Consider the following 16,723-nt stretch of genomic DNA (forward strand, 5'->3'; position numbering starts at 1 on the left):
GAGAACATAGTGGGGGAAACTTTGAAGACAATCCGACCGGAGATGCACCTCGGGCAGAGAGGCGAGCAGGTTGGTCCTGGTCTCATACTGGTTCTCCAAGCAGTTTTTAACCCAAAAATTTCAAAGTGCCCACATTTGGGTTTTGACTATCTGGTCACCTTCAGCACCACTTCCAAAGGTCCAGGACTGGTGTGACTCCCTCGTGCTGGGTTCAGGTGTGGATCCAAGGCGAAGGAGGCCTTTTGTGTCCCTGAGGCCCAGATCAGCATGCCATCAAACTAGCCCTTTAGAGTCACTGTGGTGGTCCTGGGTTCAAGTTTCAAGGCCAGTCCTTCACCAGGCAAGAGGGCAGAAAGGCAGTATTCCGGCAGGGCCCCAGCAAGTCAACAGTCCAGCAGAGTGCCAGTTTTTTCTGCAGCACAGCAGTCCTCCCTGGATCCACAAGTATACTGAAGAGTTGGTGTCTGAGGTTCTATTGTTATGCTCTGGTGCCCTCCTTCTGGAAGGTGGGAGAAGCTTCTAGACGGTGGCTTTGAAGTGCATGGAATTTCCCATCTCCCAAGCCCTAGCTCCAAGCTGGCTGCAGTGACAATGTGGAGTTGATAGGTCCTTTGTGGGAGGGCTCAGCACTCCCTTGTCACTTGCAAGTTGGGCTGTGCTCTGCTTTTCCCCCTCATCTTGCCAGCAGATGGCCCTTCCAGGCACACACAATCACTCCATTGTGTAACTGTCTGGGAGGAATTCACAAAGGCTGTCAGTTCTACCCAGTCATGTGACCCAAGACAGGCTGCAGGCACAAAAGGGCTAAGGGCTGAAAAACGCCAACTTTCTAAAAAGTGGCATTTTCAAAATGTTAATCAAAAACCCAACTTTACCATTGAATTGGGGTTTTATTTGCAATTCCAAGGACACCAAGCATGACATAGCTACCTGCTCCCAATAGGAAATGACCGCTTATTTAATGTAATAAAGAATCCACAATGTTATGCTATGAGAGGGGTAGGCCTCGCAGTAGCGAACAATTAATCTGAGTTTTTCACTACCAGAACATGTAAAACTTAAAAATGCAACCATTGAATTATTTAACACTCTGCCCTATGGGCCTAGCTTAAGGAGGGGGGCTACCTTAGGGGGGACTTGTATATAGTAAAAGGGGAGTTTAAAGCTTTGCAAGGGGAGTTTAATGCCAATTCGACATGGCAGTTTAAAACTGCATTCACGCTGCAGTGGCCGGCCTAGGGCATGTTTTAAGGTGCGACTTAAGTGGATGGCACAATAAGTGCTAAAGTACCACGGTTAGATTTTATCTTACAGGCCCTTGTTATATGGTATAACACTCTACAAGGGACTTTTATGTAAATTCAATATGCCAATTGGGTACAAGCCAATTTAACCAAGTTTTAGGGGAGTAAACACAAGCACTTTAGCACTGGTTAGCAGTAGTACAATTAACACATCTCTTGGGCCAACGAAAATAATGTTCAGCAAAGTGGAGGAGGTGAGGCAAAAGGTTTGGGGTGAACCACTCTAAGGCTGACAGTCGAACACTAAAAATTCTGGTACTCTGATGGCACCTAATGAACTTCAAGAATGCTGCTGGTAAGTTTTGAACTTGACATATTAGAAAAGCAAACATGATACTGTTTTTAGTTTGGTCGATTCTCACCAATGCATGCATTATATCTTTCATACAATTTAAGCGTACAATTGCAGACTCTAGGTTTGTATCACTTATGAAAGTCATACATATTTGAAATCTTTAGAGTTTGGATGACCGTGCCTATAATGTGAAGCAAATGGGTATCTTAGTATGGAAATGTACTGCATCACACGCAATATTGGGCTTCGAAGCTAAATTGCCAACAGTCCCCCATTCAGTTTAATCAAAGGTCAGCTTCCTGTGGACACTACCCTTTAATCTTCAAGCCTCTGACTTCGGAATTCAATCTCACTGACTGTTGATTCCATGCTTCAACTAACCATACTAAACGTACATCTCAATTTCTGGGTTTTACAATGCGTTGTACTATGTAAATAAAACAATAGTAACAGACCATCAGCTGTACAAAATGTGTAGTTCTGAGGATGAAGAGGATGATGTATTATTTTCAACTGTTGTACTGCACCAACGGAAAATGTTTAAGAAACAAACGCAAGGTGTTACTGGCAAACTTGAATTTGTAGTTGGATTGACATTCACTTAATTACTGGAACCTAACACACCTCTGTTTGAAATGCTCTTTTTTGTGCTGTTAGGACTGAAAAAATTATTATACAAAAATGTGCCATCTCCGATCTAAAGCGTCATTGTTTCTTTTTGAAGTTATTGCATATTGCAAATTAAGTGTAGACGATGGAGGTTCTTCCTGTTCTGTTGACATTTGCAAGTTTCAGATTTTATCACGACATCCAGTGCTTGCCTGTATACTCCTAGGTTAAAAGTTGATTAAAAGCCTCTATTTCCTGTAGATTCAGTTTCCACTGGTTGACTTTATTTTACATTTTAAGTAATTTAACTTCAGGTATTTTACCAGTGAATTGCTCAGGGTGACAGGTCTGTTCAAGACAGAATTAACTGATGTACATGCCCTGAAAACGTGTCTGTTCGACCTGACCTAGCACTTTCTAGCACCCTGATTACACTACTGCTCATGCTGCTAGCGCCGGGACACCTCCGTTGGAGGTAGCCGAGCGCTCTACAAATAGCATTAATAATAATAATAATAATGTACGTCTCCTGGAAAGATGAGATTCCAACCTACAGTCCTGAAGAATTTTAAAGCCACTAGAACATCCCATGAATCATATGCCCTTGTTCCTAGTACGATAGGTGGCAAACTCAAATAATGTGTGTGAGGCACTCAACATTATGACTGCATAGTCAGTACAGCAGACACAAAGGTCCATGTACTCTACATAGGCACTAACCACATTGGCACAGGAAAGCTCCCTCTCATGCCAGTCTACACACTGGTTAATTTAAGAAGGAAGGGACCTTGCATCCACTGCAATGCTGTTGACCCAAAGCATCATGACATTGACACCCTCCTATATCCATGTGTTTCAGCGTTCCTGCCCAAGATTAAGACAACCACACCGTAAACTCTCTTTGTGGGATTGTGCTATTCCTTGAGTCGCCAGAAGTACTGGTAGAGTGCTTTGATGGCACTTGCCCTGAACCCTTGTCAAAAATGATTCAGATAGTCAACAAACAAAGGAGGGTACTAGCTTATTCAATGATACTAAGGCTCTTACTGAACACAAGAGATCAGTTTAGTAATAATAAGAGGTATGTTACAGAAGAAAACAATTTAAAACAAATTGGAAAACAAACAAGCATTTGCAATGCAATAGGTCTCGCAATTACGCGAGTTTGAGCTATTGGCATTGTAAATGACAATGCCTTTTATTTGTGTCTGTTTGTAAAACATAAATAAAAGGCATTGTCATTTACAATGCCAATAGCTCAAACTCTTGTAAATGCGAGACCTATTGCATTGCAAATGCTTGTTATTAGTGTGTATCCCAATTTGTCACAGTCCCTCAACAAGCATTCCAGACTGCAGGGGGCGGGGCACCCCTCCACAGACTGCAGGGGGCGGGACACCCCTCACTACCCTCAGTGCATGGCCAGTCTGCATCTGCCCAGGCGTCACTGCCCTCCTCGCTCCTCACGTGATTGCACACATGGATCAGAAGTGCAAGGAAAATATAAACTATACATTTTTTAATATCAAGAGAATTTATATGGCATAAGATGCTGCATCACTACGAAGGAAGGGTGATTACCAAAGTACACTTTTGACAGTGCTACTGATTGGTTCAGCACCTCCACGTCTCTAAACAGCTATGTCACCGAGTTAATCCAGTGAAAAACTCAGAGAGTAAATGTTTAGAGTAGGGTAACCAGGCGTCCCGGATTTGCCTGGGCAGTCCCGGTGTTTCGCCAGCTGTCCCGGCAGATTTCAGGCAATTAAGCTTATGTCCCAGTTTTTAGAGAGGGTCTGCTGAAATCGGTAGGTATCTTTTTATGTTTTGCAAAGCAGGGATAGTTAGCAGCTGTTATAAGAAAGCAATTTAAATAACAGGCATGTTACTAGCTTTAAAAATTGCATTTTATGTATTTTCTTACTGCCTCTTCTGTAATTCCCTGCTAAGGAGCGTTGTTATTTTGTGCGCTGGTTTGAAGTAAAATTGTAGTCCTGCTTCTATTTTTGGGAAATGTCACGGTTTTTGGCTATAAAATTCTGGTAACCCTAACAGGGGGTGATGTAAGGAGGGGGATAGAACATGTCATAAAATATCCAAACTCCTATATGTTCTAGTTCTAGTTTGTGAAGTCAGACAGACTTCTTTCCCGGGTTTCTTAAACATATTTGTGGAACAAGCGTTAATATAAGCTGCAAAAGCAGTGCAGAGGGAAGAGGCTGTATTACACACAAGTAGTTACCCTCTGGATCAGTAAAAACTATGACAATCTGTGTCGGTTAAGACCCAAAATATATTGCTTTAAGCATTTTTTTTTAAAGGACAAGTGTTTCCCCAATAACCACATTTTCCAAAAACATGGCAAAACACAGCACGCATTGGTAAAGTCAAACAGCTGGAAGCCAATGACAGACCTCTTGGCTTTGCCGATGCTTGTCTACTGTGTGGCGTAGTCTGTTTACTTCCCTAAGCTATACAAAAGTCTCCTCCATGACCCTTTATTCCTATATAAATGCCCTGATTTAAATACCCGCCTGCTTTCCTCTGTTCCCCCCCCTCTTATCAATACACCCCTTCTTACCCCAAAGTTATTGAAGTTACCTCTCTGATCTAGCTCCATTGCTGTATTCCTCATATTTGACTGCACTCCCGTTTGTCTCTCTACATTTGCTTATTGTAATTTCTTCTTCACTTTTGATGAAGGTTATATTCACGATCACAAAGCTTTTTTGCATAAGTGCAAGCCATGCCTCGGTCCGGAGTAAGTAACACATCTGAGAAAGCCTTCCGTGTGCTGCCTTCTGAGCTGGTAAATGCTCGAAAGGCCTGGGCCCGGGTGCTGCATGTGATGGCTGAAGTGCATTGACACTTTCCTACCACGCACATACGTAGGAACCGTTACCTCCCTTCTGTAATACTTTTGCGCTGTCTCTGATGTATGTGCGCATCTAAAAACACGACCCAGCCCCCGATACCACAGAGCATTCACATTTCCATCCTTAGGTTGGCTTTGAACGCTGAAATGCCCTCCGTCTTGATTTCAAATTCATGCATCGGTTCAGGGACAAAACACAATAACACAACTCTGGGCCTCATGCACCAGACATCAAAAGACTACTCATGGGGGGGCACACTTTCATCCGCAGCGCTCGCATGGTGCAGCGCACTACACATTCACAACTGCATTTCAGAGTCGCGTCAGAGGTACAAGGCACTATTAAGTGCAACTTCAGTGCAATACAATTATACAATCGGAGCAGGACATTGGTTCTTTGGCAGAGCTGTGCGGGGGTCTAGTGCTGGAGGAGGTACTGATGGCAGGGACTGAGGAGCACTGTAGAGTCGCGGAGTCCGGGTCCAGATGCTGCAGACGTGTTCCTGGAGCCTCCGAGTGGAGGGAAGGTTGAATAATTGTTGCCAGGAAGGACTAGGTATTCAGTGCAAGCATCTGTTTCTTCGATGCTGTAGGTCGGTCTACACATCGTGAGAGAAATTCCTAGGAAACATCAACCTTCTCTGTGATTGAGGAAGCTTGCACTGGTGCGCTGTTCCTTCACTGTGAGGGAGTGAAGCTTCCACCAGTGGGCTCTAGCTTCACTGTGAGGCAGGGAAGCTTGCACTGATGCTGGTGCGCTTTTTCTTCTTTGAGGGAGTGAAGCTTGCACTGGTGCTGGTGCGCTCTTCCTTCTCTGTGAGGGAGTGAAGCTTCCACCAGTGCGCTCTAGCTTCACTGTGAGGCAGGAAAGCTTGCACTGATGCTGGTGCGCTCTTCCTTCTCTGTGGGGGTGTGAAGCTTGCACTGGTGCTGGACTCTCTATCTTCTCTGAGAGGCAGGAAGCACTTTATTGCTGCTGTCTGGTAAGTCAACCACTCAGAGTGAAGAACCTGTAGCTACCCCACCCCCTGGTCCTTTGAAACCTATGTTGTCCCTCTCCCTGGTCCATGTGCTGCCAGCCCTCCCTGCACCTGTCCTGTATCTTCCATTCGGACCCTGGTCTCCTCCACACCATGTCATACAATACTTTCCAACCAGGCCCCTGCCCTACAAACCTTGCGATGCTCTGTCCCTCGGCCCTTGCGATGTACCCCCACCACCCCCAGACTCTGCTTTACCCCAGCCCCTTCGGACCATATGCTATGCCTACAAGGTTACTTACCGTACTGGAGAGGGACTCTGGTAAGAATCAGATGGCCTGGCGGATGTCATCGGGGACACCAGGTTTCAGCCCTGGGCTTTCCTGTAAAAATCGAAGCGTTCTGGGGGGGATGTATAATCGATTTATTTATTTCAACTGACACCATTGGATTAATATACGTTAAAGGGATGATTTACAAAAGGGAAGCTCAGATCTGAAGCCTAGTTCTGGATGACGTGGAGTCACGTGGTAACTGCCCCCCAGACCCCCAACCACTCCACACACCACTGTCATACCCTGTACTCTTTGTAACCCGGATGCCCTGGTAAGTAGCTGCCACCCACCCCACCTGCAAGAGCCAATCACTTGGTTGCTTGTGTAGTTCAAAAACTATTCACTAAATACACCACGGTAACCGGGGGAGCAGTGGGGGGGGGGGGGGAGTAAAGCATGAGGGAGCAACCCCTGGCCATGCCACCTCTTATTACTAGAATCTTGTCAACATCCGTGCAATGTACAAAAGCTAGAAAGGCTGGTGCTGCCAGGGCCTGCTCTTTAAAGTATCTGCTCGCAGCTTGTGGAAAGTTTAATTCCCGGCACTAGAGCGCTTACAAAGAGCTGTGCACACCGCTTCGGCGCTAGAAAAATAAGCGGTACCACGGTCTGCTCCACAGAGAGGGTTTTTATTTAAAGTAAGCCCTGAACGAGCCAGTTCCGCTTCTCTTGCTCAGAGCAGCTTCTACTCCTGACATTCGCTGTGTATTCGCACACCTCCCTCGGCTGGCTGAGAGCCGTGGCATCTGTTTCAGTGACGCTTACAGACCAATGACAGAGCTGACTGGCGCATGCTCCTGGCGTGAAGCCAGCGTGGTTGAAGGACGCCTGGTGCATGCTCCTTCACGGCTCGCTCGTGAAGACATTTCTTATCAGCCTGTTAAATAAACAAGCTGATAAGAAATTTCTTCACGGCAGATGCAAACCAGGCGAGCCAGTCCGGCTCCGAGAGAAAGGGGATCTCCAGAAAGCCCTTATTTCCAATTGCAGGCCACCGTTTAGCATAAACGGTGACGCCAGCCAATGGAAATGTGGGGCGGGGCCTAAAGCCCTCTGCTGAAAGTCCTCTCACAAAATCTCTTGCGGAGGCAGAGCAGGGCTCTGCCCTGCAATGCCACGCGAGACCTAATTAAAAACAAAAAATGAAGGATGCTAAGTTTATGAAATATTGAACATATTCAACAAGTATTAGTAAGAATGGATTGTTTTATGTTATGCTGATGAAACAAGACACATTTTTGAATCCACTCTGCCTGAGGTAACTCGGTACATTGAACATTCCATGTTGATTGGGTAAACTATGTGTGCTCATGTGAAAATGCAGTTTCAAAACCACTGGGTCCGTACATTTGTTGTGTGTTTTGTTTACAGTGCTGTTATGCCTCGTTTACGTTTTAACAAGAATTTGTTCTCGTATAAGTAATAGAATGTCAAAATGTGCAAAACACACCTTAAAAGAAAGCTATGACGGTAAAATAGAAAACATTGAGCCAGAACTGGATTCACGCAATATACCTGTGGACGGCATGTATGTCAACATATTGATTTTGAACGTGTATTGAAGACTTCTGTTTAAATTTGTTTTTGATATTTTACAAGAATTTCGTTATCCTTTCGAATAGCATTTACTTTCCTAGTCATACACGTATTTGTAATTTTTTCGGACATATTACTAGAAGATGTTTTATCAATGAGACCAAATGTTTTTTTAGTTCGCAAATTCATTTTCAGATACACAATTTAACATTGAAGTAAATGTATAACTTAGTGGTGGTCAGTGAATATGTGGAATTTGTTCTAAACAGCCTTAAGTTTCCAATTTCATCTAATTGTTGTAAGTGTGTTTTGTTGATCTATGTTCTATCTATTAGATCAGATTATTTAAAGGCAGTTATCTAGCACAAGAATCAGATTGAGTATGTTAGTAGAGTAAATGACGTTGGATTGATGTTTAATGGTCGATTGGAGGCATATATGTTCCAGTATATCCAAAGGAAGGATTTTCAAACTTGTAAAAAGAAATATATTCACAACAATCTTAAAACGCTAAGGGCCTTATCTAGGTTTTGGGAGGCTGGTGAAATGCTGTCAACTGCTGGTCCTCCCGCCTCACAAAACCTGTTACCCCGCTCTGTTCAGAGTTGTGGAACCCGTGGATTGCTATCGGCAGAGTTTCTACCTACTCTGCGGAGGGTAACCTTTAACCCAGCAGTCACCATAGGATACCTGGGTCACAGTGACAATCATCTTCTCTTGAACACAAGTTGGTCGCACACTGCTCGTCACACCAGCAAGTTGCCCCAAAGGACTGTGGTGAATGTAGTGGCGACGGCGGGTACGCCTATGCCACGATGTGTAAAAAGAAAAAAGTATGTGTTGCATTTAGCCATCCCTGGACACGTGTTTCGAGGTAGTTGCCTCTCGTCAGCAGGGAGCAGGACAATGTAAAGGGGTGCCGAGTGGACTGCCAAAATGTAATTAAAACAGGTCAAATACCTCTCATGGCGCGCAGGTGCAGAACCAGGGCTCGTCAGCCCGATAGCTCACGGGAGCCGTAACAATTTGAACACAAGTTGGTCGCACATTGCTCGTCACACCAGCAAGTTGCCCCAAAGGACTGTGGTGAATGTAGTGGCGACGGCGGGTGTTTGAGGACATGGCCAAGTCGAGAACCAAGATGGCCGCTCGGCTCCGACACTCCGGTGGACCTGGTGCTTTATTGCCACCTGTAGGCGCAACTTAGTGCCCCCTTGTCCCCACAGCTGCATGATATTGGCGTACTAGAAGTGGGGATCGCAACCGTATCTGGCAGATGCTGTCTGGATAACCGTGAGATCGATCACCATCCTGCTGGCAGTTGTGGCCCTTGGAGGCCGTGCAGCAATAGGGGCTGTGTACTAGCCTGATGGCGGGGCGGCACTCCCACCTGGCGTGCCGGTTCCCAGCCATCAGAAGTCCTGCTGAATGGCGGCGGCCTGAGCAGCTGTGCAACTTTGCTCCGCTGTGACTCCCAGTCTATGCTGGTGGGCCGTGCTTACCGGTAAGCAGAGTTTCGACAGCCATGGAGAGAGGTGAGCTGGGGCTTGTTTGGTTACCCCCCTCGTGCATACACGCAGCCCTTTTCCTTATCACGGTGACTTCCCCAGGCTCCCTGGATTCTGCCCTGCAATGGACTCCCTTGGCCCCTCCTGCTCTCCCCCTCGTGGATGATCCGGTGGGCCCTTGGCCCTTCTTTCAATAATGCTTTGCTGGGCAGATCCGGCTGACCTGAATGGTGACGCCTGTCGTAGTCCTTTCTCTACTTTTTCTCCCATGAGTGCCACGCAGCAACAATGCTCCTCTAGTGTGGAGGCCTCTGGATCGCGCTACTGTTGTAATTATTCGGACACCGCTTGTTAAGGCAGCTTACTTTTGCTGGTGACGCATTTCCTACTCACTATGGTATCCTGTGCCTCAGGGGGGGCTGATTGCTGGCTTGACCTGTTGGTTAGGGCCTCCCACGCTGCATGGCCTGTATTTAGCCTGCATTCTCTACTTTACCTGCCTTTCATTTGCCCGGCTGGTGGTTGGTTTGTTTTGTTAGTGAGCCCTGGAGCTAGTGCATTGTTCAGTCTTTCTTGTACCATATTTTGACTACTCCTAATATGCCCTCACAGCAGCGCAATGGGGCGAAGCGATTCTAAGCAGTGGTAGCTTAATTTCGACTCAAGCAGAACTCCTCGGCATCAGAATCTGGAGGCACCTGCAGAAGGAGACTCTGCCTTATCCATGTCTGGTAACACCTGCACCCCCTTGTTGGAGCAGCTTTAATAACAGTTGAGCTTAAATCTGGTTTCAAGTCCATAGACTTGTTTTTATCCCCTCTCTATGTGGCTAGATGGTGTGCATGGAGAGACATGTAACTAGATTAGACGCAACTGAGCAATGAATCTCTGCCATAGAGGATGGCAACTTGGCGGTGAATAAACAACTTAAGATGTAATGGCTGCAAAGACTGAGGACTTGGAGGCACGTTCCAACCGGAACAACACTTGCATTATGGTGGTGGTCAAGACCACCAACACCAGCCACATGGATACCTTTGTTGAGAACCTATTACTGGAACTCTTTGGAAGAGACTCTTTCACAGCTACATTTGTGGTTTAAAGGGTGCTCAATACTCCCGGTCCCTGGCTGATACCAGGGACAACACCTGTCCTCCTCATTGCCGGGCTCCTCCACTACAGGGACCGTGATATCACTCTTTGCCTTGCCCGTGGGAAGGGACCACTGCACTATCAAGGTATGACTGTCGCTGTAACCTGACTTTACATCACTTGTGCAGGAGACACGCCGCAAATAAGCTGATGTCAAGCGTCTGCTACAGAAATGCAATGTACTCTGCATTGTTGTAGCCTGCTTGCTTGCGGATTCAAATAGATGGTCAACAGCATATCTTTCGCCAGCGAATGCCACCCTTTTCTGCAAGCTGTGGGGATTAGGAGCCAATGCGACTGGTGACTGCCCCTCTGCTCGTTCGCCGAGCCCACCGTCCACGGGCTTGCAGACTACACCGCCCTGAAGTCATGCAGTTCATGTAACCCTATTGGCTGCAAACTCTACTCAACCACAAACTACTCAGTTTGCAGTAATGAGGCATAGTATACAATTCATTTAGTTCATGTAACTGTTTGACAAGCTGATCTAATCTTTGATTCCAATTACTGTTTCCTCACGTCAGTCCTCCTTATGAGTGTTGCCATACCCTAAGGAGTACTCTGCCTCATTTGTTCTGTTGTATCAATGGGTATCAATGGGTTTCACTGTTTTTTTTTTAGTTTTCACTTCGGTGGGGATGGGGTGTTTCACTATTGTGATGTGTTTTGTATCTTATTTCTCAGAGGTTGGACTATCCTGTATTCCATGACGTGGATTGTCTCCTGTGCTTGTGCATGGTAATTTCCCCATTGTACCGTGTATGGGACCGCTGATTAAGAGTGCTGGGACTATGTATGTATAACGTGCAACATTAGAGTGCTGAATTATCCTCAGAAGCGGCAGCATATCCTCTCCTATTTGATAAGGCATGAAGTTCAGCTAGCCTTTCTCCAAGAGGCACACTTTTCACCGAATCCTTTAAATCCCTATTCTTCTGCCTGGGGAGTTAATCGTTTCTTTGCTAGCTATAGCTCTTATTCCAGCGGGGTTTGCATCTTTTTCCATGAAGGTATTCCCTTCATTACACAGGAGACGATTGCTGATTGCCGATGTAATCCCTCATCCTCCCGTTGGCTCTCATGTTGCCAAGCCATGTGCCTGCATGTTTTTTCAAATCTCTTGAATTCTTTCTGGCTTGCAGATGCCCGGAGATCCCGTCACCCACACAGAGACTACACTTTTTATTCAGACTCCCATGGTGTCTGGACATGCTTAGGTCACTGGTATGTGTCCCCTGAAGTCCTTCAGTGGCTCGTGTATGCCACCCACTGCCTCGTACACTATCAGATCACTCCCGAGTAATGGTTTCCCTGCTGTCTCCGTCCTGTGACATCATTGCGTTAGCTAATGAATGCATTGCATGATGACATGCTTCACACAGAGATCCTTGATGCAATTATTGAATATTTTGCATTGAATGTGGGGACGGTTTCGAAACACTCCATTATGGGAAGCCTTTAAGGCATACATCAGGGGAGTCTGTATAGCTAAACATACAGGTGTCCTTGATTCCATTAGGAGTGATCTGGCGGATGTTGAGGTGAAACTGCAGGATCTTGACCTGCAAGGTATGTTGCCCACATCCCCAATGCCATTACATGCACTTTCCATTCTCTTGCAGGAGTCCAGGGACTTGGCGGCCCGTGAGGTGATGTTTTGGGGTAAATATGCTAGGGCTCACGTTTACGGAGAGGGCGAGAGGCCCAAGTGCATGTTGGCCAGACTGCTTTGCCCTGCTTATCAAGCCACCTACATTACTGCTTTACAACTTGAAGATGGCTCTATGGTCACTGGTAACGCTTCTTTTCTCTCTCAATTTACCTCATATTACAAACGTTTAAATACCTCTTGTAGCACTGCGATGGATGAGAACCTAGCAGATTATCTTTCAGAGGTGGCGATGGTGTGGCTCAAGGGGATTCACCAGCAGTTCTTGGCATCTCCCATTTCCTGTGAGGAAAACTCACAAGCTGTCTACGCCCTTAGTGAAGCTTGCACCCCTGGGTCGGATGGCTTCATGAGCGACTTTTATAAAGCTTACAAAACAGTATTGGTCTCACATTTACTTGAGGTTTATGCTGAGTCTCGAACTGAGCGGTACAAAAGGGGGTGGTGATGGACGGAGCATCAGAACCAATCAAACCCTCACACCCAGTCAACAGATCTGGGTTTGATCCATCACCGTTCTATAGCCCACTCTGCCACCCCAGTTCAGATATGGCCATATGCAAATCAGTCTGACCCTGTGCCTCATGGGAACAGTTCAGCCCGAACTGCCAAGCCATGCCTTCCCCGGACCGGAAACAAGCTTCCTAGGACCGGTTTCTGGCATTTCAGCCGTCTTCAACCAGGCTTGCTTGAATTCAGTGGCAAAGTGAGCAAGGGACTCACGTCTGAGCATACCCTGCCAATTTATGGCGAACAAAGCGGTACAAAAGGGGGTGGTGATGGACGGAGCATCAGAACCAATCAAACACTCACACCCAGTCAACAGATCTGGGTTTGATCCATCACCGTTCTTTAGCCCACTCTGCCACCCCAGTTCAGACATGGCCATATGCAAATCAGTCTGACTCTGTGCCTCATGGGAACAGTTCAGCCCGAACTGCCAAGCCTTGCCTTCCCTGGACCGGAAACAAGCTTCCTAGGACCGGTTTCTGGCATTTCAGCCGTCTTCAGCCAGGCTTGCTTGAATCCAGTGGCAAAGTGAGCAAACCCGGGTCTGTTGACTGGGTGCGAGTGTTTGATTGGTTCTGATGCTCCGTCCATCACCACCCCCTTTTGTACCGCTTTGTTCGCCATAAGTTGGCAGGGTATGCTCAGACGTGAGTCCCTTGCTCACTTTGCCACTGGATTCAAGCAAGCCTGGCCGAAGACGGCTGAAATGCCAGAAACCGGTCCTAGGAAGCTTGTTTCCGGTCCAGGGAAGGCATGGCTTGGCAGTTCGGGATGGACTGTTCCCATGAGGCACAGGGTCAGACTGATTTGCATATGGCCATGTCTGAACTGGGGTGGCAGATTGGGCTAAAGAACGGTGATGGATCAAACCCGGATCTGTTGACTGAGTGTGAGTGTTTGATTGGTTCTGATGCTCCGTCCATCACCACCCCCTTTTGTACCGAGTCTCGAACTGGGCATTTCCCCCATGCGCTGTTCCCTCCACGCTGCAAGAGGCTATTAGAACAATCCTGCTTAAACCGAGTAAACCCCCGCAAAACTGCAGACCATTATACTTGCTTAATCATTGTTAGAACTGGGGGTTTCTAGTTGGCTGAGGCAATTACCTTAGTCCAAATAGGAACCCTTGCTTCTAGTACGGGAAAGGAGGGACACCCTCTGATAACCCCTGCTCACCCTCTGGTAGGTTGGCACAAGCAGCCAGGCTTCTGTAGTAGGGGATCTCTGTGTATAGTCATAATCTAGTGAATAGTCCCGCCCATGTGCGTGGACCCCGGAGCAATACAAAATAATCTCTAAAAGGTGACAAATCATGCAGACCTGCATACACCTTTAAGAGAGAATTTAATTTAAAGACAGATAATGCAGCCTATACCCACAGGCTACACTGTCCAGTACTTCAACTAGAATTCCACCAACATCCACAAACCACTGCCTGTCTAGTTTTTCTCCACATAGGAAAAAACCCTGCCTCTACCAGCAAAAGCCTCTGGAAAGATAGAGAGGAAGGAGTGGACAGACAAGCCCCATAGGCTTCCATTATGTGGCTTAGAACAGGATACTGTGCCTTTAAGAAAACTTTCCAGATTTCCAGAACTTTCCCCAGTATCCCAGAATGCCCAGCAGGTCCCATTTACTTTCAGTTCTTTTTTCCGGCTCCTGCTAGCAGGACCCTGGAGCATTGAGCTCTCCCCTTTTCAAGGGTTTAATTGAGATTTTGGCAATTGTTGTCACTTTTTCTTGTGTTTAGTAGCTGGTACTGTCAACATGCCTGGCTTGTTCGACAAGTGCCCGGAATGTGGTCGAAAGAAGGCTAAAACTGATCCACACGAGGTGTGCATAGGTTGCCTTCCCCAGTCCCACGTGCCTGAAAGCTGTACCATCTGCCACTCGTTCTCAGCCAGGACCCTGAGGGACAGAATGAAAATCAGGCTTCAAGTTCTGGAGGAGTGAAGACTGAAAGCACCAGGTGGGTCTGGAGGGGCTGATTTGGCCCATACTGAGGCCTCTGGGGGGCTCCCCAGGGGCAGGAAGACCAGTAAGCGCTCCCACTCCCCGTCGAGGGCGTCGACGTCGAGGAGGATGACCACCGTCTGTTCGCCGTCTCCTCAGGGCTCTGGGGAGCAGCGGCGTCGACGATCGCCGTCGAGGGACCTGACTAGGCCGCCGTCGACTACATCAGCGTCGGCGACGACGCCGTCGTCGGCTCCGTCCAGCGGTCGTCGTCAAGATGGGACCCGGCGTCGGCATTCGCCGTCGAGGGATCGCAGCTCTCCGTCGATGAAGAGGAGAAGGAGATCGACGTCGAGACGCTTGAGGTCGCCGTCAAGGCGAAGTTCGCCGTCGAGGCGAAGGTCGCCGTCGAGGCACAGGTCGCCGTCGAGGCGAAGATCGACGCCGAGGCGAAGATCGACGCCGAGGAGAAGATCGACGCCGAGGAGAAGACCGACGTCGAGGCACAGGTCGCCGTCGAGGCACAGGTCGCCGTCGAGGCGACGATCGACGTCGAGAAGATCGACGTCGAGGAAGAGAGAGTCACCGGGATCGGTGTACTCGGTGGTGTATACGCCTCCTCGGATGCCTCCGTCGCCGCCTCCTCTCCCGCCTCCGCCTCCACCACCTCCACCTCCACCTCCGTCACCGCCACCTCCACCACCGCCACCTCGGCCGCGGACGCTGCCTCCACCGCCCCAGCCTCTGTCGCTGCCACGCACTCCTGTGGGACCGCCGCCGGTTCCCCCGCGGTCGGTTTCCCTTCCACGGTACCCGACTCCGCTGCAGGGGACCCCGAAGCCACGACGCCCACGGTCGCCTGGACCAGCGAGACCGGCGGACAGGCCGAAGCCAAAGAGGTCGCGCTCCCGCTCTCACAGGAGGAGAAGATCACGGAGCCGTGGACGGTCCTCGTCGGACTCAAGACGACGCCGTAGGAGGTATAGGTCCAGGTCGCGCACGCGCTCCTCGGACAGAGACCTTTCCCCGACGCTGTCGGACTCCCCGGGGACTAGGGTGTCTCCGGTGGACGACTTGGTCTCGTTCCAAGAGGTGCTGTTGCGAGGGGCTGCAAAGTTGGGTATCACGGTGACGGTTCCAACACCCACGACGTCCGTGATATTCGAGACGCTTCATAAAAAACACCTGTCTCGCCCCCTACTGCCTCTTGTACCAGGACTGGTGGAACCCGCCTTGGAGCTGTTCCTCACTCCGCGACGACGAAGGCCGCTCCTTCCAGGCTCATGAAAAAGTATAGGGCCCCGGAGTCGGATCCGTCCTTTTTGAGAGTGGACCCGAAGCCGGATTCGGTGATCGTGACGGCGGCAAGAAAACAACATGCGACTGCCCCGTCCTCCACGGTTCCACCTGACAAAGAAAGCCGCTGGCTGGATTCTGCGGGCAGGAAGGTGTGTGGTACCGCCGCCACCACCATGAAGGCGGCGAGTGCAGGGGCTTTGTTGGGCCGTTACGACCGGGCCCTGTGGGAGTCCCTGCAGCAATATGCAGACCTCCGGCCACGGAACAAGGAGGACTTCTTGGAGACGGTGCGCGAAGGCATGCTGGTTTCGAACCAAACGATCAGCGCAGCGGCGGATGTATCTTTATTGGCCGCCCACGCCTACTGTCATGGTGTCCACCAGCGGCGCCATTCGTGGTTGCGCCTGACGTCCCTCAAGCCAGAGGCGCAGCAAAGAGTGGCCAACCTGCCCGTCTCGGGGGAAACCCTGTTCGGGAAGCATGCGGACGATGAGATGGCCCGCATGAAGGCTGAGGCGGAAACCCTGACGGCCGTCGGGTTGGAGAAGGCCGAGAAAAAGAAGCGCCCTTTCCAGAGGAGGTTCGGGTCTTCGGGCGTGGGCAGGGTTCGGGACAGCAGCAGCCACAACAGCAGCAGTTCCGCAAGCCCTTCCAGAAGCGCCAGAGGGGTAGAGGAGGCCAGCAGGCTACTACCACAA

This window comes from Triturus cristatus, chromosome 10 (assembly GCF_964204655.1).
Source record: "Triturus cristatus chromosome 10, aTriCri1.1, whole genome shotgun sequence".
Taxonomy (NCBI): domain Eukaryota; kingdom Metazoa; phylum Chordata; class Amphibia; order Caudata; family Salamandridae; genus Triturus; species Triturus cristatus.